This window comes from Pecten maximus, chromosome 6 (genome assembly GCF_902652985.1).
Source record: "Pecten maximus chromosome 6, xPecMax1.1, whole genome shotgun sequence".
In the NCBI taxonomy this organism is placed as follows: domain Eukaryota; kingdom Metazoa; phylum Mollusca; class Bivalvia; order Pectinida; family Pectinidae; genus Pecten; species Pecten maximus.
The window spans coordinates 119,864-145,517 of NC_047020.1; the positions used below are offsets into that span (position 1 = coordinate 119,864).

Genomic DNA, 25,654 nt, shown 5'->3' on the forward strand with positions numbered 1-25,654 from the left:
GATCGATAGTCCCTACAAACTGTCCATGTCTGATCGATAGTCCCTACAAACTGTCCATGTCTGATCGATAGTCCCTACAAACTGTCCATGTCTGATCGATAGTCCTACAAACTGTCTATTACTGATTGATAGTCCCTACAAACTGTCCATGTCTGATCGATAGTCCCTACAAACTGTCCATGTCTGATCGATAGTCCCTACAAACTGTCCATGTCTGATCGATAGTCCTACACACTGTCTATGTCTGATCGACAGTCCCTACAAACTGTCCATGTCTGATCGACAGTCCCTACAAACTGTCTATTACTGATTGATAGTCCCTACAAACTGTCCATGTCTGATCCATAGTCCCTACAAACTGTCTATTACTGATTGATAGTCCTACAAACTGTCCATGTCTGATCGATAGTCCCTACAAACTGTCTATTACTGATTGATAGTCCCTACAAACTGTCCATGTCTGATCCATAGTTCCTACAAACTGTCTATTACTGATTGATAGTCCCTACAAACTGTCCATGTCTGATCGATAGTCCTACAAACTGTCCATGTCTGATCGATAGTCCCTACAAACTGTCCATGTCTGATCGATAGTCCCTACTAACTGTCCATGTCTGATCGATAGTCTCTACAAACTGTCCATGTCTGATCGATAGTCCTACAAACTGTCCATGTCTGATCGATAGTCCTACAAACTGTCCATGTCTGATCGATAGTCCTACAAACTGTCCATGTCTGATCGATAGTCCTACAAACTGTCCATGTCTGATCGATAGTCCTACAAACTGTCCATGTCTGATCGACAGTCCCTACAAACTGTCCATGTCTGATCGATAGTCCTACAAACTGTCCATGTCTGATCGATAGTCCTACAAACTGTCCATGTCTGATCCATAGTCCCTACAAACTGTCTATTACTGATCGATAGTCCCTACAAACTGTCCATGTCTGATCGATAGTCCCTACAAACTGTCCATGTCTGATCGATAGTCCTACAAACTGTCCATGTCTGATCGATAGTCCCTACAAACTGTCCATGTCTGATCGATAGTCGCTACAAACTGTCCATGTCTGATCGATAGTCCTACAAACTGTCCATGTCTGATCGATAGTCCCTACAAACTGTCCATGTCTGATCGATAGTCCTACAAACTGTCCATGTCTGATCGATAGTCCTACAAACTGTCCATGTCTGATCGATAGTCCTACAAACTGTCCATGTGTGATCGATAGTCCTACAAACTGTCCATGTCTGATCGATAGTCCCTACAAACTGTCCATGTCTGATCGATAGTCCTACAAACTGTCCATGTCTGATCGACAGTCCCTACAAACTGTCCATGTCTGATCGATAGTCCTACAAACTGTCCATGTCTGATCGATAGTCCTACAAAATGTCCATGTCTGATCGATAGTCCCTACAAACTGTCCATGTCTGATCGATAGTCCTACAAACTGTCCATGTCTGATCGACAGTCCCTACAAACTGTCCATGTCTGATCGATAGTCCTACAAACTGTCCATGTCTGATCGATAGTCCCTACAAACTGTCTATGTCTGATCGATAGTCCCTTCAAACTGTCCATGTCTGATCGATAGTCCCTACAAACTGTCCATGTCTGATCGATAGTCCTACAAACTGTCCATGTCTGATCGACAGTCCCTACAAACTGTCCAAGTCTGATCGATAGTCCCTACAAATTGTCCATGTCTGATCGACAGTCCCTACAAACTGTCCATGTCTGATCGATAGTCCTACAAACTGGTCATTCCTGATCGTTTTAACTTGATGTTTAGTACATGCCATGATGGGATACCTCGGCAAAATAATATCAGCCTAAGATGGTATTCATTGGGGGCTGTGGTGGCCGCGGTGGCCGAGTGGTTAAAGTGTCCCGACACTTCATCACCAGCCCGAAATCTACATGCCACGTGCTGACTGTAGGCCGGTGGTTTTTCTCCGGGTACTCCGGCTTTCCTCCACCTCCAAACCTGGCACGTCCTTAAATGACACTGGCTGTTAATAGGACGTTAAACAAAATAAACAAAAAATCATTGGATTTTAAACAATTCATTTGCCGGTTAAGGCCAAATAAAATTATAGTTGTGTTTCCCCTTTCCCGACCTCTCCTAGTTTTTTTTCTGTCGACCCTTAAACAGTTTACGATATTTTGAATTGAAAATTCTAAATCACAGATGATCTGTAAATATTGCTAGTCAAAGTCAGATCTTCTGGTCCAAATATTTGGACACTTGCTTGTTTGTGGTACATTAAAGAGATTTGAAGATCCCACACCACCTGTTATAAATTACTACCCTGAGGTTTGGTGGTGAGGGGTGTCTGTACCACATGTGTCCATGGTATCTTTTGACTTAGGCAAAACTGTATGGAAGTGAGCTGCCAGTCTTCTGGGATTCATTTGATATTATCAATACATTTAGTGAACACCACTCCATTACTAGTAAAACACACTTGATACAACTGTCAATGAATTGATTTGCTCACATATTTGTAGGCTTAAGTAGTAGTAGCCATAACATTGAATTTGATTTCATCAAAAGTGTTTTTCAGATAGAATTTAATGCAACAGTTATGAATTATACAAAGAGTTGTGGATGTTGATGCTATCTATGTAGTCATTATTATAGCATAGATCAAGACATGGATTACCTTCAATTAACGTCCACCAGCCACGTCGGCGCTTCGATTATGTCGTTTTTAGATATCGAGATATTATATATTGAACAATCAGAGGAAAAATGCAATATTTCTTATGAAATTGTATCAACACATAATATGCCTAGCACATCCTTACTGTGTCGAAATAAACTCGAGCCATTAATGCGTCTATTTTGTGAAAAGCATTTTGTAGCTAGTTTTTCGTAGTTTGGAGACACGGGGTTAGCGGCTAACATTAAACGTAAACGAAACAGTCCGGCTTGAATACCAATTCGTAGAAATGTTTTCGTTAATGTCATTAAATCATTATTAAACGCGAATTAATCAAACAAAAACCCATGTCAGATAACTTATTTTAAAGAAGGTAAATAGAACCATAGCTAAACTGTCGGCGGCCAGTAACATTAGGTCGGAACAATTCAATAGGGGTATGATATTCCCGTTGACATCGGGATATTGCCCATTGACATGTATGAAAATACTCTCTCAAACTTGCAGTTTTTAAAAGGGAAATACTTGAAATTCCTGCAAAACTTGATCCTTAACAAGTTATAGAGACTCAAGTTGAGCTAATGTTTGTGTAAAAGACAGATGTTTGTTAGGCACTCCCGGTCTCATTCACTTCGTATAGAAGAGAACTTTATATCAACATAAGTAGGCTTGTAATGTCGATCCATCGGGTTTGCCTGACGTTCAATAAATCATACAACTATTCAGAAATGAAGTGAACATTAAAAACCTACAGAATGGTATTAGTAATTATCAATTTCCCACTCACCTTCGAGCAGACGACAAACCGGAAATACAGTAAACGGTCACCCACAAAAATGTTCCAGGATTTGAAATCGCCAACACTATGTGGGTCAGAGTGTATGCTCTATAAGGAATAATCTCCGGGGATTTATCTGGACAGCTCCTGAATGGAATGCATTTTTTCGAGAAGAAAAAACAAAGATGAGGAATGATACTTTAGTTGAGTAACTTAACCTAGAACTACAAGTTAACTTTATTTGGTGTGTGTGTGTGTGTGGGGGGGGGGGGCTTTGAATAAGGTCATATAATCTTTTAGCAGTGATATTTTTATGGTAAACATTGATGCATTGTGGAAGATAATAACGTGGTCCTATGGTTTATGGTTATGGTGAAGTGTGTGTGTGTGTGGGGGGGGGGGGGGGGGGGGGGGGGGGGGCATAATTTATGGGGAGTTGCCTCCCTTATATATGTCATCATATTGCCCAACATGCTTGTCCAGACATTTCGCTCAAAATCATATTTGTATCATTTTTTAACTTGAAACACGCAGAAACTATCATATACATATCTCAATAGAAAGCATAACATATCATTTAATGATTGAATCTTGATTTGGTCGATTTCATGGTGTCATGAATTGAGGCAGTTCATTAAATTTGTCTCAAGAGCAACTCAATTCATGACCCCATGAAATCGGCAATATATATTAAAAACTTTCATAGATACTGACCTTCTTGCAAAATGTGGAAGTGACTATATTGATATCTTTTTAAAGAAATGTAAAAATGACTTTTGGAGAGATGTTTTTAAATCATGGCTTGCCTTTAATGCTATTTACTATAAAAAAAAGCTATGCATAAACACATACTAAAAGTACCAATTTGGTATAACTCTGATATTAAAGTAGGAGGAAGTCCAATCTTTTATAAAGCATACTATAAAAATAATGTAATTGTAATTAATTATTTACTCAAAGACACCAGCACTGGGTCATTCTATTCATTAGTTGAATTTATTCAGAAATTTCATGTCAACACAAACTTTCTGCAGTATCATGGTCTTATATCAGCAGTGAAAGATTTTATCACATCTCATAACATACCTATGGATAGTTCATGTTTATCCTATCCTTACATGCCAATCAATTTGGAACTTCTTTTAAGAGACAAAAAAGGTTCAAAAATGTTTTATGATGTCTTTATCAAATCTGACTTGCTTCCCACAGGTGCTAGAAAATGGAACAATTATTTTGATAATATAGATAAACAAATTTCGGAGAAATATTTTAAAATGCCATTTCTTGTAACTACTAATACCAAGCTTCGGTGGTTCCAATATAGGGTTTTACATCATATATTAACAACAAACTCATTCTTGTGTAAAATTGGAGTAGTTACCTCCCCTTTTTGTATACTATGTAACTCCGAAAGAGAAACCATTCGTCACATTTTATGGGAATGTCCAGAGGTGCAAATGTTACTGCAAAGTTTTGAAAGACTACTGGATGCTTTACTCATCCCTTTTTCATTTAACAAAATGTCTTTTATATTTGGATTTATTTTTAACAACCATCTTCCAAGTAACAGAGTAGACAATGAAATTACTATAATATTAAAGCAGTATATTTATAAAACCAGATGTTTAAATAGATCATTAAATCTAAATGCTCTAATAAACACAATTAAAGACAACTACACAGTGCAAAAGTGTATTGCTTATAGTAAGGGTGATAAGACCAGAAGTAAATTTGAGAAAGAATGGAAGAAATGGAACAGGCTTACAGAACTATAACAGTTAATTATAATTATTGTTCATATAAGTTCTATTAAATCATTTTCTCTTTTTTATTTTTTATTTTTTTTTAAATTTTTTTTATATACTGTTATTTAATTTATGTTCTTATCATTATGTTTGTCCCTCACATATACTAGCCGAGAGATCTCTTGTATGAAAAAAAAAATCCAACACGTCCTTTTTCATCTCACCCATTCCTTCTTTTTGTTTTTTCTTTCCTTTTTTTTTTTTTTTTCTCTTTTTTTTTTTCTTCTTTTTCTCTCTATCTTCTTTCTGGGGAGGGGGGGATCTGGTTTTTTCGTTTTTTTTTTGTTTTTTTTTGTAATTTTTTTTTTTTTCTTTGTCTTTGTATCACTTTTCCTATCCTTAAAAAATAAACACAAAATACAATGTGCATTAAACTTCTATGGGCTTTAATAGTATAAATAATTATCATTCCTTATATGCAGAATATGTATGTGTTCTTTTGGTGTGCAAAAATATGTAAGTTTATATTGGTACACCAGAATATTCTTATAATATATGTAACGTTTTCATAGAATATTATGCTGTCATTTGCGACTCCCGTGTGTAAATCGTGTGTCTATGTCAAAGACTATTTTATGCATGAACTTTGTTTTTATCTGTAACTGTGCACAATATTGTTTATTAGATAAAGGAATAATTGTTATCATGTACAATTAATTAATTTCTTTGTTATTATGTATTGATTATTTTCGACTATGTTATCATGCAAGCACTTGATCTGCATACAACCGATGATAGTCGGGTTTTGTCTCCGTATACAAACACGGATAAGTCGAACCATCGGATAAGTCGAATATTTTGCTTGGTCCCGTCGACTTCGACTTATCCGAGTTTTACTGTATATTCATGTGCAAGAATATGTATGTTTAATATTGATATGCAAGAATATGTATGTTCTATTGGTATGAGAGAACAAGTATGGTATATTGGTATGCTAGAATATGTAGGTTCTATTGGTATACAAGTGTTTGTTATATTGGTACGTAAAAATATATGTATGTCCTATTGGTATGCAACCAAGAATATGTACGTTTTACTGTATGGTGTACATGTGCTATGCTGTATCAATATATGAGCAGATGTGCGAGTGCTGTGTAAGTTCATAGAAGTTGTGTGAAGTTGTTAAGTGCTCTTTAAACTTGTACATGTATCATTGTATTGAATAAAAACATATAAGTTAAAAAAAAAAAAAATCGACTAAATCAAGATTCAATCTTATATTTCAATTGTTTTGTTTTGTTTTGTTTTGTTTTCGAATAAAAAAGGCGGTCTAGATATTAATGTCTCGGAGCTTGTGCAAGTCCAAATGCGGAAAAGCCAGAGGAGTTCCGGTTGTGCATGTCTAGTCGGTCGAGTAAAATAGTCCGCAATGTTAGGATTAAAAAAAAAAGCATTATTTTGTCAAAATAGAAGTATCTAGCATATCTGATCTTTCATAAAATACAAGAATGCATTATAAATTTGATAATTTTAATAATTAATCCATGGTTATAACAACAATGTAGAAAAAGAGAAATCGTTCCGCGGGGAAGGATTTTAACCATGTATTCATACGCACTGATCAGTGTTACTGTTAATCTGGTCAAATTCATGAGCAAATGAAACATATTAAGTTTGGTAGTTCATCGAGTCCAACTTGAGAAGAAATTGAAATTTATTTACAACAATGATATTTAAGGAATTTTTCATAGTCTATATTTAAGTATTGATTGTCAATTTTGTTGCTTGCATGGACTGATGAAGGGAAGTGAACCTCGTGCAAATGAAGTGAACTGCGAAGCAGTTCATGTACCATTTGCACGAGGTTCACTTCCCTTCATCAGTCCATGCAAGCAACAAAATTGACAATCGATCCTTATATTTACGTTAACCAAATTTAAAACGTCGCCACCAGATTGCAAAATTCGGTCGCAACAGTGTGACGTAAGTGCGTCACTTTGTAACATTATTATACTTCTCGTACATGTGTGCACAGCAGTGGAACAGCAGACAGCCAGCTATTCTCGTCGCCAAGGCAACACAAAATATAGTGCCATACACGTTTTGATTATTACGATGTTGATACACATAGATACGATATTTTCAAGGTAAAATATTCATTTATAGCAAATATTTATGATATTGTATAATAACAACTTAGCAATACCCATATAAAAACGAATTTTTTAAAGTGCAGTGTTAACAGTATAGTATGTGTGTGATTTGGTCACTCGGGACACGGTTAAAAAATGATGTGATGCAGTCTAATAGCCAGGATATTCAGAGCTCGAGAAAAAGTGTAACAATGTGGATTTTAGTCGCAGGTTAGCTGGTTAGGTACATGGTGTTCTTGAAATATTGGATTTCATTGTCGCACTGACGTTTTGGGATGTAAATTCTGATAATAGTAAGTAAAGAAACATTGATTTGAAAATTGGCGGTATTCGACGGCCGGAAACTTGTGTTCTCCATATGTTTAGATTGAGTCAAATTACGACAATAATTTGTCCCTGTTCTCGATATAGCATACTTCTGCTACCAGTCTGTTTTGTGTTGTTAAATAGTGTTTAAATTGAGGTTTATTTTCTGTGACCACTGAAATGGTATTAAGCATGGCATTCGAGATACAGCTAACGTTAGACCTACTGCGCTACGCAGGTCATGAGCTCGGTGCTATCGAGAGTGTCAGTGTTCTGTCAGATCCTGTTTTCTAAACTGTCTGCATTATACTGGCATTTTTATTAACACATAAAGCGGCTATTCCACTTGTGTTCATATACGTTTATAACAATGTTACACAATTCACAAAGTGAAAGTGCATTCAAGTCTGAGGCGGTACAGAACTCGATCGCCATTGTAAACTCAGTGAATGTATTCACACGCCGGCAAGAAAGTGATTCGTCTCTCAGAACAGAAGCACGCGACCCAAAATCTTCAACGGGAAATGAAGTGATCTGACTTTACTATGTTCATTGAGGCGGAGCGAAGTGAAAATGTAAATATAATATAATGGTATATGTACATAGGCATGCAAGAAAAAGATATTAAGCATGAAGTTTGGTCATTTTTCTGATTTGGTACGTGGACTTCATTTCAGTTCACGTGCTTATTTAAACAAAAAGTTCAACTCGGGTACTACATTTGGTTTATTATACTAGGATTCTCCTCCACCGGGTATATAGTAATACAATTGTAACAACTTGTACGAATTCAGTTTCCGTATATATCGTTAGTTAAGTAAGCGAATAGTAGTTAATACGAAAAGTTCGAAATTAAAAGTCGAAACGTTCTTGGTTTCAAGTCAGAATAGGTGACACTACTATGGTACTGCCACGATATTAAAGGAGTGTAAACTGTGTACAGTAAAGGAGTGTAAACTGTGTACAGTAAAGGAGTGTAAACTGTGTACAGTAAAGGAGTGTAAACTGTGTACAGTAAAGGAATGTAAACTGTGTACAGTAAAGGTGTGTAAACTGTGTACAGTAAAGGAGTGTAAACTGTGTACAGTAAAGGAGTGTAAACTGTGTACAGTAAAGGAATGTAAACTGTGTACAGTAAAGGAGTGTAAACTGTGGACAGTAAAGGTGTGTAAACTGTGTACAGTAAAGGAGTGTAAACTGCGTACAGTAAAGGAGTGTAAACTGTGTACAGTAAAGGAGTGTAAACTGTGTACAGTAAAGGTGTGTAAACTGTGTACAGTAAAGGAGTGTAAACTGTGTACAGTAAAGGTGTGTAAACTGTGTACAGTAAAGGTGTGTAAACTGTGTACAGTAAAGGTGTGTAAACTGTGTACAGTAAAGGTGTGTAAACTGTACAGTAAAGGAGTATAAACTGTGTACAGTAAAGGTGTGTAAACTGTGTACAGTAAAGGTGTGTAAACTGTGTACAGTAAAGGGGTGTAAACTGTGTACAGTAAAGGTGTGTAAACTGTGTACAGTAAAGGAGTGTAAACTGTGTACAGTAAAGGAGTGTAAACTGTGTACAGTAAAGGAGTGTAAACTGTGTACAGTAAAGGTGTGTAAACTGTGTACAGTAAAGGAGTGTAAACTGTGTACAGTAAAGGTGTGTAAACTGTGTACAGTAAAGGTGTGTAAACTGTGTACAGTAAAGGTGTGTAAACTGTGTACAGTAAAGGTGTGTAAACTGTACAGTAAAGGAGTATAAACTGTGTACAGTAAAGGTGTGTAAACTGTGTACAGTAAAGGTGTGTAAACTGTGTACAGTAAAGGAGTGTAAACTGTGTACAGTAAAGGTGTGTAAACTGTGTACAGTAAAGGAGTGTAAACTGTGTACAGTAAAGGAGTGTAAACTGTGTACAGTAAAGGAGTGTAAACTGTGTACAGTAAAGGAGTGTAAAGTGTGTACAGTAAAGGAGTGTAAACTGTGTACAGTAAAGGAGTGTAAACTGTGTACAGTAAATGTGTGTAAACTGTGTACAGTAAAGGAGTATACTGTATATGTAAACTGTATCTATGTGTAAACTGCATCTATTTGTAAACTGTATCAATATGTAAATTTTATCAATATGTAAACTGTATCATTGTGTAAACTGTATCAATGTGTAAACAGTATCAATGTGTAAATTGTATCATTGTGTAAACTGTATCAATATGTAAACTGTATCAATATGTAAATTGTATCAATATGTAAACTGTATCAATATGTAAACTGTATCAATATGTAAATTGTATCAATATGTAAACTGTATCAATATGTACATTGTATCAATATGTAAACTGTATCAATATGTAAACTGTATCAATATGTAAATTGTATCAATATGTAAACTGTATCAATGTGTAAACTGTATCTTTGTGTAAACTGTATCAATGTGTAAACTGTATCTATGTGTAAACTGTATCAATGTGTAAACTGTACCAATGTGTAAATTGTATCAATGTGTAAACTGTATCAATGTGAAAACTGTATCAATATGTAAACTGTATCATTGTGTAAACTGTATCAATGTGTAAATTGTATCAATGTGTAAATTGCATCAATATGTAAACCGTTTCAATATGTAAACTGTATCATTGTGTAAACTGTATCAATGTGTAAACTGTATCAATGTGTAAATTGTATCAATGTGTAAATTGTATCAATGTGTAAATTGTATCAATGTGTAAACAGTATCAATATGTAAATTGTATCAATATGTAAACTGTATCAATGTGTAAACTGTATATATGTGTAAACTGTATCAATGTGTAAATTGTATCAATGTGTAAACAGTATCAATGTGTAAACTGTATCAATATGTAAACTGTACCAATGTGTAAATTGTATCAATGTGTAAACTGTATCAATGTGTTAATTGTATCAATGTGTAAACTGTATCAATATGTAAACTGTATCAATATGTAAACTGTATCAATATGTAAACTGTATATATGTGTAAGCTGTCTCAATGTGTAAACTGTATCAATGTGTAAACTGTATCAATGTGTAAACTGTACCAATGTGTAAACTGTATCAATGTGTAAACTGTATCAATGTGTAAATTGTATCAATAAGTAAACTGTATATATGTGTAAACTGTATCAATGTGTAAGCTGTATATATGTGTAAACTGTACCAATGTGTAAATTGTATCAATGTGTAAACTGTATCAATGTGTAAACTGTATATATGTGTAAACTGTATTAATGTGTAAACTGTATATATGTGTAAACTGTATCAATGTGTAAATTGTATATATGTGTAAACTGTATCAATGTGTAAATTGTATCAATGTGTAAATTGTATCAATGTGTAACTGTATCAATGTGTAAACTGTACCAATGTGTAAACTGTATCAATGTGTAAACTGTATCAATGTGTAAATTGTATCAATGTGTAAATTGTATCAATGTGTAAACTGTATATATATGTAAACTGTATATATGTGTAAACTGTATCTATGTGTAAACTGTTTCAATGTGTAAACTGTATATATGTGTAAACTGTATATATGTGTAAACTGTATCAATGTGTAAACTGTATCAATGTGTAACTGTATCAATGTGTAAACTGTACATATGTGTAAACTGTATCAATGTGTAAACTGTATCAATGTGAAGAGAATTTTTTTTCAAATAACATGTTTTGTAAAAGTTTAAGTAGAATATAAAGAATTGAAATATATTGAAAATCCTTGCACTGTTGCACTTCTATGAAGCCAACCATTGAAAGTTTTTAATAATTAGCGATGTGGTTGATGGAGTAAAGATTGTACGAAACAAAAATATTACACCTCGCAACATTATTCCGTAGGCTGATATAAGTCAAGTCTCTCGGCCAACTCGTTCACAACTTCTTCATTGTTGTCGCTTGAAAAGGTCCCATCTGTCATGATCGTGTCCAAACAGCAATTCTCAATAGCTTTCCATACATCCACTATCTCCAATGTGTATGAGACAGGTAACATATGGGCGGCCAAACCCATGTTGTTTAAAGTCATCATAGGGATTTGTGTTGTGCATCCTCACAGAGCGTGCAGACAGCTTGCTCATTTGTATATTAATCGTATGGTTATACGATTAAGATCCCTCTTAATATTGATTTAAAAACGCATGGAAACATATTAAGTATGGCCATGGATAGTTCATGAGTACTAAAGAACAATTTCATGAAACAACCATGACTGAATTGTCCCTCGATAGTATTTTTTTTAATTCTATTTTCTTTTGTGTTTTTAACGCACACTCTAAAATTGTGTTTGAATAAATATTTGTACATGTTATTAAAGTACAAATGTATGTAAAATATTTCCCTGATACATGCTCATGCTAATTAAATTACCTTATTGCTCATATATAGAATTTGCTATTTTACATTTTCTATTAGAATGTCCCTGTAAGGTTCTTTTCATGTTAGTAGTAGCTGGCTTCTTTTTTAGAAGCATAATTTTTTTCTAAGAAAGTGGCTATTCATCCAAATCAAATGTTCTCCGACAGTGGATAAGTTCATCATTGTCTATTTCATGGCTGATAAACAAAACATTCTGGTTGTCCCCAGTACTCATCCAGCCGGTCTTCAAATGTTTTCAGTGACAATAATGTGACTACACCATTTGGAAGAGAGTTCCAGTGGTTGAACACTCTTTCTTTAAATACGTATTTCCTTACTGTATTTTTTGTTAATATTTATATTCTATATTGAGGAATCCTTCCGTTACAGGAGTGTCGTAGTACCCGTCGTTACAGGAGTGTCGTAGTACCCGTCGTTACAGGAGTGTCGTAGTACCCGTCGTTACAGGAGTGTCGTAGTACCCATGTGTTAGATTATATATACCTGTATCATGTCCCCGTTACAGGAGTGTCGTAGTACCCGTGTGTTAGATTATATACCTGTATCATGTCCCCGTTACAGGTGTGTCGTAGTACCCGTCGTTACAGGAGTGTCGTAGTACCCGTCGTTACAGGAGTGTCGTAGTACCCGTGTGTTAGATTATATACCTGTATCATGTCCCCGTTACAGGTGTGTCGTAGTACCCTTCATTACCGGAGTGACGTAATACCCGTCGTTACAGGTGTGTCGTAGTACCCTTCATTACCGGAGTGACGTAGTACCCGTCGTTACAGGTGTGTCGTAGTACCCTTCATTACCGGAGTGACGTAATACCCGTCGTTACAGGTGTGTCGTAGTACCCATGTGCTAGATTAAAGACTGTATCATGTCCCCGTTACAGGAGTGTCGGAGTACCCGTCGTTACAGGTGTGTCGTAGTACCCGTCGTTACAGGAGTGTCGTAGTACCCGCGTGTTAGTTTATATAACTGTATAATGTCCCCGTTACATGAGTGTCGTAGTACCCGTGTGTTAGATTATATATACCTGTATCATGTCCCCGTTACAGGTGTGTCGTAGTACCCGTCGTTACAGGTGTGTCGTAGTACCCGTGTGTTAGATTATATACCTGTATCATGTCCCCCTTACAGGTGTGTCGTAGTACCCGTGTGTTAGATTATATACCTGTATCATGTCCCCGTTACAGGAGTGTCGGAGTACCCGTCGTTACAGGAGTGCCGTAGTACCCGTGTGTTAGTACCTGTATCATGTTCCCGTTACAGGTGTGTCGTAGTACCCGTGTGTTAGATTATATACCTGTATCATGTCCCCGTTACATGAGTGTCGTAGTACCCGTGTGTTAGATTATATACCTGTATCATGTCCCCGTTACAGGAGTGTCGTAGTACCCATGTGTTAGATTATATACCTGTATCATGTCCCCGTTACAGGAGTGTCGTAGTACCCGTGTGTTAGATTATATACCTGTATCATGTCCCCGTTACAGGAGTGTCGTAGTACCCGTCGTTACAGGAGTGTCGTAGTACCCGTCGTTACAGGTGTGTCGTAGTACCCGTCGTTACAGGAGTGTCGTAGTACCCGCGTGTTAGTTTATATAACTGTATAATGTCCCCGTTACAGGAGTGTCGTAGTACCCGTCGTTACAGGAGTGTCGTAGTACCCGTCGTTACATGAGTGTCGTAGTACCCATGTGTTAGATTATATACCTGTATCATGTCCCCGTTACAGGAGTGTCGTAGTACCCGTGTGTTAGATTATATACCTGTATCATGTCCCCGTTACAGGAGTGTCGTAGTACCCGTGTGTTAGATTATATACCTGTATCATGTCCCCGTTACAGGAGTGTCGTAGTACCCGTGTGTTAGATTATATACCTGTATCATGTTCCCGTTACAGGTGTGTCGTAGTACCCGTGTGTTAGATTATATACCTGTATCATGTCCCCGTTACAGGTGTGTCGTAGTACCCGTGTGTTAGATTATATACCTGTATCATGTCCCCGTTACAGGAGTGTCGTAGTACCCGTGTGTTAGATTATATACCTGTATCATGTCCCCGTTACATGAGTGTCGTAGTACCCGTGTGTTAGATTATATACCTGTATCATGTCCCCGTTACAGGAGTGTCGTAGTACCCGTCGTTACAGGAGTGTCGTAGTACGCGTGTGTTAGATTATATACCTGTATCATGTCCCCGTTACATGAGTGTCGTAGTACCCGTGTGTTAGATTATATACCTGTATCATGTCCCCGTTACAGGAGTGTCGTAGTACCCGTGTGTTAGATTATATACCTGTATCATGTCCCCGTTTCAGGAGTGTCGTAGTACCCGTCGTTACAGGAGTGTCGTAGTACGCGTGTGTTAGATTATATATATCTTATCATAACCGTCTTGTGGTTCAGCGTTGGTCAATTTAGTTTCCTTGATCCGTTCTCACAACTTAATGCTTTTGATCAAAGTATCTGGTTTGGTGCTATGCGTTGTACATTTTAAATTATGTTAACATCCTGTTGTGTATATGGATGGTATATGCTTGCTCCATACTTCAGGCGTGACCTAGCAAGTGCTTTTATACAAGTAGCTAAAAGTAATTTCATTTAAATATGTGAATTTTATTCTGATTTTCCCGGTTGGCTATACAACTGACTCGTATAATGGTCCTGAAATCTAAGCTTGATGTCTGTGGTTATCTGAGATCCCTCTCCTTGGGAATTTTTTCCAATTCAATATTTTGTCCTCGCACATATAACGCAGTAGTGTATCTTTTGGCATATTGTTTCCTACTTGTAGAACTTTACATTTAACCGGATGAAATTTCATCAATCAAGAATCGTGTTTTCGGTAAAAAGATAAATAGATAAAGTTGATAACATAAATGGTTATATAGTAATCTGATCAATAGCGCAAAACAGCAGATCTGAAGAATCTTGTGGTAAAAGCAAAAACAAAAATTTCGCAGCTTTGGGTGGAAACGGTTGGTATATTTCATATCTTGCTTGTTATTAGGTGTATTACTGGGCCTGTAATATATGGGTATTACTGTCCTGTAATATATGGGTATTACTGTCCTGTAATATATGGGTATTACTGTCCTGTAATATATGGGTATTACTGGGCCTGTAATATATGCGTATTACTGTCCTGTAATATATGGGTATTACTGTCCTGTAATATATGGGTATTACTGTCCTGTAATATATGGGTATTACTGTCCTGTAATATATGGGTATTACTGGTCCTGTAATATAGGTGTATTACTGGTCCTGTAATATATGGGTATTACTGGTCCTGTAATGTATGGGTATTACTGGTCCTGTAATGTATGTGTATTACTGGTCCTGTAATATATGGGTATTACTGGTCCTGTAATATAGGTTTTATGGTTCCTTATTAGGGTATTATGTCCCGTATATTGGGTATTACTGGTCCTGAAAATTGGTGTATTTTCGGGGCCCTTTAAATAGGGTATTACTGTCCTTTAATATGGGTTGATGGGCTTTTAAAATATGGGGATTATTCCCCGTAATTATGGGTTTTACTGGTCCTGTAATAAGGGGGTATGACGGGCCTTAATAAGGGTATTTCGGGCCTTATAAGGTGTATTACTGGGCCGTAATATGGGATTTTCGTCCTTTAAAATGGGTATTACTGGTCCCGTAAATGGGTATTAGGGCCTGTAAAATATGTGTTTTTGGCCTTTAATAATGGGGATTACGTCCCGTAATATATGGGTTTACTGTCCTGTAAATATGGGTTTTTCTGGGCCTGTAATATATGGGGGTTTTTGGGCCGTAATAGGTGTTTAAATGGGCCTGTAATATATGGGGATTATGGTCCGTAAAATAGGGTATTTTATCCCGTAATATATGGGGAATGGTTCCCCTTAATATGGGTATTATGTCCTGTAATTAGGGTATTACTGGGCCTGTAATATATGGGTTTTACTGGGCCTGTAATTATGGGGATTTTCTGGTCCTTTAAAATTTGGGTATTTCTGTCTGTATATATGGGGTTTACTGGTTTTCTAATATAGGGGTATTACTGGGCCCGTATAATGGGATTAGGGCGTAATAAGGGGGTTTTCTGGTCTTAATATATGGGTATTACTGGGCCTGTATATTGGGTATAAGGGCCGTAAATATGGGATTTCTGCCTGTAATATTAGTATTACTGGTCCCGAATATGGGTATTACTTCCTTAATATATGGGTATTCGGTTATCTAAATTTTGGTTTAGTCCGTAATTATGGGTATTCTGGGCCTTAAAAATTTTGGGTATTTCTGTCCTGAATATTGGGTATTTAATGGGCCTGTATAAGGGTATTACAGTCCTGAAAATAGGGTATACGGGTTTTTCTAATATTGGGTATTACTGTCCTGTAATATATGGTTTACTGTCCCCTTAAAATTTTGGGGATTACGGGCCCCGTAAATTTGGTTTTACTGGGCCTTTTAAAATTTTGGTTTACTGGGCTGTAAATATGGGTATTTCTGTCCTTAAAATATGGGGGATTACGGTCCTGTATATATGGGTATACTGTCCTTTTAAGGGTATTACTGCCTTAAATATGGGGATACTGGGCCGTAATAATGGGGATTACTGTCCTTAATTAGGGTATTACGTCCTTAATATTGGGATTCTGTCCCGAATAATTTTGTATTTGGCCGTTATTGGGATATGGACCCTTAAAATTTTTGGGGTTTACTGGGTTTTCTTATATGGGTATTACTGTCCTGATAATGGGTATTTCTGGTCCTGTATTATGGGTATTACTGCCCGTAAAATATGGGTATTAGTCCTGTAAAATATGGGTATTACTGGGCCTGTAATATATGGGTATTACTGTCCTGTAATATTGGGTATTACTGGTCCTGTAATATAGGTGTATTACTGGGCCTGTAATATATGTGTATTACTGTCCTGTAATATAGGTGTATTACTGGGCCTGTAATATATGGGTATTACTGTCCTGTAATATATGTGTATTACTGGTCCTGTAATATGTGGGTATTACTGTCCTGTAATATATGTGTATTACTGGTCCTGTAATGTATGGGTATTACTGGTCCTGTAATATATGTGTATGACTGGTCCTGTAATATATGGGTATTACTTGTCCTGTAATATATGGGTATAACTGGTCCTGTAATATAGGTGTATTACTGGTCCTGTAATATATGGGTATTACTGGTCCTGTAATATATGTGTATTACTGGTCCTGTAATATATGGGTATTACTGGTCCTGTAATATATGGGTATTACTGTCCTGTAATATATGTGTATTACTGGTCCTGTAATATACGGGTATTACTGTCCTGTAATATATGGGTATTACTGGTCCTGTAATATATGGGTATTACTGTCCTGTAATATATGGGTATTACTGTCCTGTAATATATGGGTATTACTGTCCTGTAATATATGGGTATTACTGGTCCTGTAATATAGGTGTATTACTGGTCCTGTAATATATGGGTATTACTGGTCCTGTAATATATGGGTATTACTGGTCCTGTAATATATGGGTATTACTGGTCCTGTAATATAGGGGTATTACTGGTCCTGTAATATAGGTGTATTACTGGTCCTGTAATATATGGGTATTACTGGTCCTGTAATATATGGGTATTACTGTCCTGTAATATATGGGTATTACTGGTCCTGTAATATATGGGTATTACTGTCCTGTAATATATGGGTATTACTGGTCCTGTAATATATGGGTATTACTGTCCTGTAATATATGGGTATTACTGGTCCTGTAATATAGGGGTATTACTGGTCCTGTAATATATGGGTATTACTGGTCCTGTAATATATGGGTATTACTGGTCCTGTAATATATGTGTATTACTGGTCCTGTAATATATGGGTATTACTGGTCCTGTAATATATGGGTATTACTGGTCCTGTAATATATGGGATTATGGTCCTGTAAAAATGGTTTCGGCCGAATATAGGTTTTTATGTCCTGTAATTTGGGTATTACTGTCCCGTAATATATGGGGGGTATGTCCTGTAAATAAGGTATTACTGTCCTTAATATATGGGATTACTGGCCTGTAAATTTTGTATTTCGGGTTCTCTAAAATGGGTATTACGTCCGTAAATTTTGGGTATTACGGGGGCCTGAATTATGGGGTTTTCGTCCTGAATAATGGGTATTCTGTCCTTAAAATTTTGGGTATTACTGGGCCTGTAAAAATGGGGATTACTGCCTGTAAATATGGGGATTTTGGTCCTGTAATAAGGTTATTTCTGGGGCCGGGAAATTTGTGATATGTCCTGTAAAATAGGTTATTACGGGGGTTAATTTTGGTATTTTTCCTTAAAGTGTATTACTGTCCCTGTAATATGGGGGTATTATGTCCCGTTAAAAAGTGTATTACTGGCCCGTATGTAGGGTATTTCGGGCCGTAATAATGTGTATGACTGGTCCTGTAATATATGGGTATTACTTGTCCTGTAATATATGGGTATAACTGGTCCTGTAATATAGGTGTATTACTGGTCCTGTAATATATGGGTATTACTGGTCCTGTAATATATGTGTATTACTGGTCCTGTAATATATGGGTATTACTGGTCCTGTAATATATGGGTATTACTGTCCTGTAATATATGTGTATTACTGGTCCTGTAATATACGGGTATTACTGTCCTGTAATATATGGGTATTACTGGTCCTGTAATATATGGGTATTACTGTCCTGTAATATATGGGTATTACTGTCCTGTAATATATGGGTATTACTGTCCTGTAATATATGGGTATTACTGGTCCTGTAATATACGGGTATTACTGTCCTGTAATATATGGGTATTACTGTCCTGTAATATATGGGTATTACTGTCCTGTAATATATGGGTATTACTGGTCCTGTAATATATGGGTATTACTGGTCCTGTAATATATGGGTATTACTGTCCTGTAATATATGGGTATTACTGTCCTGTAATATATGGGTATTACTGTCCTGTAATATATGGGTAGTACTGGTCCTGTAATATAGGTGTGTTACTGGGCCTGTAATATATGGGTATTACTGTCCTGTAATATATGGGTATTACTGGTCCTGTAATATATGTGTATTACTGGTCCTGTAATATAGGTGTATTACTGGTCCTGTAATATATGGGTATTATTGGTCCTGTAATATATGGGTATTACTGGTCCTGTAATATATGGGTATTACTGTCCTGTAATATAGATGTATTACTGGTCCTGTAATATATGTGTATTACTGGTCCTGTAATATATGGGTATTACTGGTCCTGTAATATATGGGTATTACTGGTCCTGTAATATATGTGTATTACTGGTCCTGTAATATAGGTGTATTACTGGTCCTGTAATATATGGGTATTACTGGTCCTGATATATATGTGTATTACTGGTCCTGTAATATAGGTGTATTACTGGTCCTGTAATATATGGGTATTACTGGTCCTGTAATATATGTGTATTACTGGGCCTGTAATATATGGGTATTACTGTCCTGTAATATATGGGTATTACTGTCCTGTAATATATGGGTATTACTGTCCTGTAATATATGGTTATTACTGGTCCTGTAATATATGTGTATTACTGGTCCTGTAATATATGGGTATTACTGGTCCTGTAATATAGGTGTATTACTGTCCTGTAATATATGGGTATTACTGGTCCTGTAATATAGGTGTATTACTGGTCCTGTAATATAGGTGTATTACTGGGCCTGTAATATATGGGTATTACTGGTCCTGTAATATATGGGTTTTATCATTTTAGTTATTTTCTTTAACTTTGAACTTGTACCACGCCAGCGCTGATATGAGGAAACTGAAAAAAAACAACTACAAAACGAGACAACAGATATAAATATATGCGCGCGCAGAAATCAATCTCATTTCGATTATTAAAATGATCTATTTTTTCTATAAAACGCCACGAACTACAATATTCCTATACGATTTTTTTAAATGTAAACGTTCTGGAATAGATACAGACCTTATTTTATTAATCTATCTACATGTATTTATTTCAGTTTTGTTTTTATCCTAAAATCACGACCAAAAAATAGGAGGCATTTGTTAATGATTCAGCAAGTCTCGTGAATATTTATATTAGTCATAAAACAACATATTGATTGTACATGTATAGTGGATTACGTACCTGTATGGAGGCTGAAGTCTCTGAGGATTGTGTTATGGTTACCAGCCGATACCACGGGCATCAATTTACCCTCACAGTTGATCAGTAGATATACTGGATACTGTATGCATATAATTAAAGATTGGTCAAACTAGATAATTCCGTTCAAAATAATTCTCCACTACTTGGTGAAATTATGAATGATGTTCACATTGGATGATCCTAACAGGGGTCTGTTGAAATCGTTCGGATAACTAGACCGCCATATCTTGTCCAGTTGTCACTGGTGTGTACTATCCCGTGAAAGGACGCCAGCTAGTCATACAGAGAAACATGTCTCCCGGATTTAATTGAACTCGGGTAAATTTGCATATCACGTGGGATTTCTATAGCTCTGCCAAATAGGTATGATTTCTGGTTTAGCGAGTACAACCAATGTCTCAAACTATTTTTCTATAAAGGTCAGTGTTTCCATGACAAAACAGCATATAGAATGCTTAGTCACTAGTGAAAATTGCGACAATGGCAATTTTATTTTGATATCGACCTCTATAAGTTGAAGGAGAAGGGGAAATAGTAATTGGTTAGGAAGGTATGAAACTTGGATGTTGTACTTGTACCAGGTACTGACCAGTGTAAAAACGACCAGGTCAAATAAAATTTTATTTTAGCACGGGGTATATGGTTTGTACAATGATATTCAGATATATAATGTTCATCATATACTAGGTATTATTATCGTTATTGCCTTTATTTCCAAAACGAAGAGTGTGACATCATAAGAATATTCAAATCAGATATATGTTAAGGCAAACCATGACATATGATAAAGATCAACGAACATATAACATATATGATGATAAACATAAATGGTTTAATTATTTGTTTAAGCTTGATACTGAGCAGAATCTTAGATTATTTTAGAAGAAACTTATATTGAATAGCACCGTATATGTCAAACATATATTTTACACGATATATTGTATTCAGTCTAAAATTTCAAATGTATATTTCCCATTGATACACCGGTACACATATCTGTTCTTGTTCTTTTATAAGACCTTGGATTGACTTTAAAATAAAACGTTGGACTCTTCCTAACATCAATATCTCGGTATCTGAAAGTATCCATATTTCTTATCCGTTGAGTGCACAAGAAGACTTTGTTGTAAACTTTATTTATTTTACAACAATTGAGAAACAAGTTATATTAACTTATATCAATCACGCTTGTTGGCCCGGATGGAAGCGTGTGAGGGGGTCTTACTGTGGGAGGAAACCGGAGTACCCGGGGAAAACCCACGTGGTCGGGCAGGTGACCCCATACCTTTTCACGTACGATCGGGGAATCGAACCCCGGCCGCCTAGGTGAAAGGCAAGTGTGTTACCACTGTGCCACCCGACCACCCATAAAGACTTTGTTTTGTATAGTCCTAGAAACAGTTACTCACAGTAAAGGGTTAAGTATGTGTTGACATAGATTATATATACATTATATAACTGGTATGTAGTATGTGTTGACATAGATTATATATAACTGGTATGTAGTATGTGTTGACATAGATTATATATATATTATATAACTGGTATGTAGTATGTGTTTACACAGATTATATATAACTGGTATGTAGTATGTGTTTACATAGATTATATATACATTATATAACTGATATGTAGTATGTGTTGACATAGATTATATATAACTGGTATGTAGTATGTGTTGACATACATTATATATACATTATATATACATTATATAACTGGTATGTAGTATGTGTTGACATAGATTATATATAACTGATATGTAGTATGTGTTGACACAGATTATATATAACTGGTATGTAGTATGTGTTGACATAGATTATATATATATTATATAACTGGTATGTAGTATGTGTTGACATAGATTATATATAACTGGTATGTAGTATGTGTTTCCCTAGATTATATATAACTGGTATGTAGTATGTGTTGACATATATTATATATAACTGATATGTAGTATGTGTTGACATAGATTATATATACATTATATAACTGATATGCAGTATGTGTTTACATAGATTATATATAACTGATATGTAGTATGTGTTGACAAAGATTATATATACATTATATAACTGATATGCAGTATGTGTTTACATAGATTATATATAACTGATATGCAGTATGTGTTGACATAGATTATATATAACTGGTATGTAGTATATGTTGACATAGATTATATATAACTGGTATGTAGTATGTGTTTACATAGATTATATATACATTATATATAACTGGTATGTAGTATGTGTTGACATAGATTAAATATAACTGGTATGTAGTATGTGTTGACATAGATTATATATACATTATATAACTGGTATGTAGTATGTGTTGACATAGATTATATATAACTGGTATGTAGTATGTGTTGACATAGATTATATATACATTACATAACTGGTATGTAGTATGTGTTTACATAGATAATATATATAACTGGTATGTAGTATGTGTTGACACAGATTATATATAACTGGTATGCAGTATGTGTTGACATAGATTATATATAACTGGTATGTAGTATGTGTTGACATAGATTATATATACATTACATAACTGGTATGTAGTATGTGTTTACATAGATTATATATAACTGGTATGTAGTATGTGTTGACACAGATTATATATAACTGGTATGTAGTATGTGTTGACATAGATTATATATAACTGGTATGTAGTATGTGTTGACATAGATTATATATACATTACATAACTGGTATGTAGTATGTGTTTACATAGATTATATATAACTGGTATGTAGTATGTGTTGACACAGATTATATATAACTGGTATGCAGTATGTGTTTACATAGATTATATATACATTATATATAACTGGTATGTAGTATGCGTTGACATAGATTATATATACATTATATAACTGGTATGCAGTATGTGTTGACATAGATTATATATAACTGCTATGTAGTATGTGATGAGATAGATTATATATAACTGGTATGTAGTATGTGTACACATAGATTATATATAACTGATATGTCGTATGTGTTTACATAGATTATATATACATTATATATAACTGGTATGTAGTATGTGTTTACATAGATTATATATAACTGGTACGTAGTATGTGTTTACATAGATTATATATAACTGGTATGTAGTATGTGTTTACATAGATTATATATAACTGATATGTAGTATGTGTTGACATAGATTATATATAACTGGTATGTAGTATGTGTTTACATAGATTATATATACATTATATAACTGGTATGTAGTATGGGTTGACATAGATTATATATACATTATATAACTGGTATGTAGTATGTGTTGACATACATTATATATAACTGGTATGTAGTATGTGTTGACATACATTATATATACATTATATAACTGGTATGTAGTATGTGTTTACACAGATTATATATAACTGGTATGTAGTATGTGTTGACATAGATTATATATAACTGGTATGTAGTATGTGTTGACATACATTATATATACATTATATAACTGGTATGTAGTATGTGTTGACATAGATTATATATACATTATATAACTGGTATGTAGTATGTGTTGACATAGATTATATATAACTGATATGTAGTATGTGTTGACACAGATTATATATAACTGGTATGTAGTATGTGTTGACATAGATTATATATATATTATATAACTGGTATGTAGTATGTGTTGACATACATTATATATACATTATATAACTGGTATGTAGTATGTGTTGACATAGATTATATATAACTGGTATGTAGTATGTGTTTACCTAGATTATATATAACTGGTATGTAGTATGTGTTGACATATATTATATATAACTGATATGTAGTATGTGTTGACATAGATTATATATACATTATATAACTGATATGCAGTATGTGTTTACATAGATTATATATAACTGATATGTAGTATGTGTTGACAAAGATTATATATACATTATATAACTGATATGCAGTATGTGTTTACATAGATTATATATAACTGATATGCAGTATGTGTTGACATAGATTATATATAACTGGTATGTAGTATATGTTGACATAGATTATATATAACTGGTATGTAGTATGTGTTTACATAGATTATATATACATTATATATAACTGGTATGTAGTATGTGTTGACATAGATTAAATATAACTGGTATGTAGTATGTGTTGACATAGATTATATATACATTATATAACTGATATGTAGTATGTGTTTACATGGATTATATATAACTGGTATGTAGTATGTGTTGACATAGATTATATATAACTGGTATGTAGTATGTGTTGACATAGATTATATATAACTGATATGTAGTATGTGTTTACATAGATTATATATACATTATATATAACTGGTATGTAGTATGTGTTTACATAGATTATATATAACTGGTACGTAGTATGTGTTTACATAGATTATATATACATTATATATAACTGGTATGTAGTATGTGTTTACATAGATTATATATAACTGGTATGTAGTATGTGTTGACATAGATTATATATAACTGGTATGTAGTATGTGTTTACATAGATTATATATACATTATATAACTGGTATGCAGTATGTGTTGACATAGATTATATATACATTATATAACTGGTATGTAGTATGTGTTTACATAGATTATATATGACTGGTATGTAGTATGTGTTGACATAGATTATATATACATTATATATAACTGGTAGGTAGTATGTGTTTACATAGATTATATATGACTGGTATGTAGTATGTGTTGACATAGATTATATATACATTATATAACTGGTATGTACAAAGTGTAGTATGTGTTGACATATATTATATATACATTATATGACTGGTATGTAGTATGTGTTGACACAGATTATATATGACTGGTATGTAGTATGTGTTGACATAGATTATATATACATTATATATAACTGGTATGTAGTATGTGTTTACATAGATTATATATGACTGGTATGTAGTATGTGTTGACATAGATTATATATACATTATATAACTGGTATGTACAAAGTGTAGTATGTGTTGACATAGATTATATATACATTATATGACTGGTATGTAGTATGTGTTTACACAGATTATATATAACTGATATGTAGTATGTGTTGACATAGATTATATATACATTATATAACTGATATGTAGTATGTGTTGACATAGATTATATATAACTGGTATGTAGTATGTGTTTACATAGATTATATATACATTATATAACTGATATGTAGTATGTGTTGACATAGATAATATATAACTGGTATGTAGTATGTGTTTACATAGATCATACATACATTATATAACTGGTATGTAGTATGTGTTGACATAGATTATATATAGCTGGTATGTAGTATGTGTTGACATAGATTATATATACATTATATGACTGGTATGTAGTATGTGTTGACACATATCATATATAACTGGTATGTAGTATGTGTTTACATAGATTATATATAACTGGTATGT

At 34.5% G+C, this 25,654-nt stretch overlaps 1 protein-coding gene across 1 annotated transcript in view; it reads right to left on the minus strand.

Moving 5' to 3' along the window:
• LOC117329930 overlaps positions 1 to 20,292 on the minus strand; it is an 85,097-nt gene extending 64,805 nt beyond the window's left edge. Inside the window, exon 1 of the mRNA XM_033888161.1 lies at positions 20,180 to 20,292. The gene's annotated coding sequence lies outside the window, so the exon portion shown is untranslated. The remainder of the gene's footprint in view (positions 1 to 20,179) is intronic.
• Between the last annotated feature and the right edge of the window lie 5,362 nt (positions 20,293 to 25,654).